General features: G+C 34.4%; 1 non-coding gene across 1 annotated transcript; it reads left to right on the top strand.

Moving 5' to 3' along the window:
• The first annotated feature begins 763 nt into the window (after nucleotides 1–763).
• On the top strand, nucleotides 764–835 carry TRNAD-AUC (transfer RNA aspartic acid (anticodon AUC)). The gene has a single exon. It is a non-coding gene; the product is annotated as a tRNA-Asp (tRNA).
• The last annotated feature ends 416 nt before the right edge of the window (nucleotides 836–1,251 follow it).

Below are 1,251 nucleotides of genomic sequence, written 5' to 3'. Positions count from 1 at the left end.
AAGAACACCAAAGAGAAAAAGAAGATTTAAAAAGCATCCAGAGACAAAAGACACATCACCTGCAGAGGAGCAATATTGATTGCTGTCTGACTTCTCAACAGCAGAAGATCTGATGGAAGCTGGCAGACAGTAGGATAACATCTTCATGTGCTGAGAGAAAATAAACTACAATTCTAAACCATATACAAACCATATATAATATACATATTATATATTTCAAGAATGGGTTAGAAATAAAAAAAACTTCAGACAGATAGAAATGTGAGATTACATCACCCACGGACCTTCACTAAAAAAAAATTTTAAGGGCTGTACTTAAGCCAAAAGGAAAATGAATGCATATGGAAATCTGAGGAGCATGAAGGAATGATGAACATATTGAAAAACATTTCAGTAACTCTAAGCAAACATTGTATAAAATTTTTTTAAATGTCCAGTTTGTGGAAGAATACAGGCTAGAATTAAAATAATAGACAACACTGTCATATAAAGTGGGGATGAGTTCATGTGTCCTAAGGTCCTTGATTGGTCTCCCTACAGGCAACTCATCACTTCCACTGCCCATCCCTATTGGATTGTGCTGCAGTTTGTTTTCCAATAAGTCCTTTGATTTGACCTGCCTTTAATCTTTATCTTCTGACACCCTGTCCTAGTTGCTACTGGTGCATGCCAGTGAATGACTGACTAGGCCTGTTGGAGCAGTTTTTCCTTTAAATATTAAAAAGCTTAAACAGGCTCATACAAGGATTGGGTTCTTGGGAATTCCCTGGCAGTCCAGTGGATAGGACTCGGCACTATCACTGCCGGGACCCGGGTTCAATCCCTGGTCAGGGAACTAAAATTCTGCAAACCGTGTGGTGTGGCCAAAAAGTAAAAAAAGGATTGGGTTCTTAAAATTATCTTCATTCCAAAATATTCTTTTAAAATTTTAGAATGCTGTTTTTGATTCAAAACTGAAATGTTAATTATATTAAAATTTAGAAAATTGAGAAAAATATAAAGAAGAAAATAAGTATCATATCATAAAACAAAAATTATTTTAAAAAATTTTAAACTGTTTGTAAAACACAACAAATAGATTAATGTAACAAATAGTCGTGTTTCCACCACTCAGAACTGAAAATTGCTAGTACTTTGTCGTATTTACTTCTAGTCAGTTCCTTACATTTTCATAGCCTGGGATAAATTACAAATAGAGGCCCACATACTTTATGTCTAAATATTTAAGATCTAAATCAGGACAACAAACTG

Source organism: Eschrichtius robustus, chromosome 11, assembly GCF_028021215.1.
Source record: "Eschrichtius robustus isolate mEscRob2 chromosome 11, mEscRob2.pri, whole genome shotgun sequence".
Classification (NCBI taxonomy): Eukaryota; Metazoa; Chordata; class Mammalia; order Artiodactyla; family Eschrichtiidae; genus Eschrichtius; species Eschrichtius robustus.
This window is presented reverse-complemented; position numbering and strand designations above follow the sequence as displayed.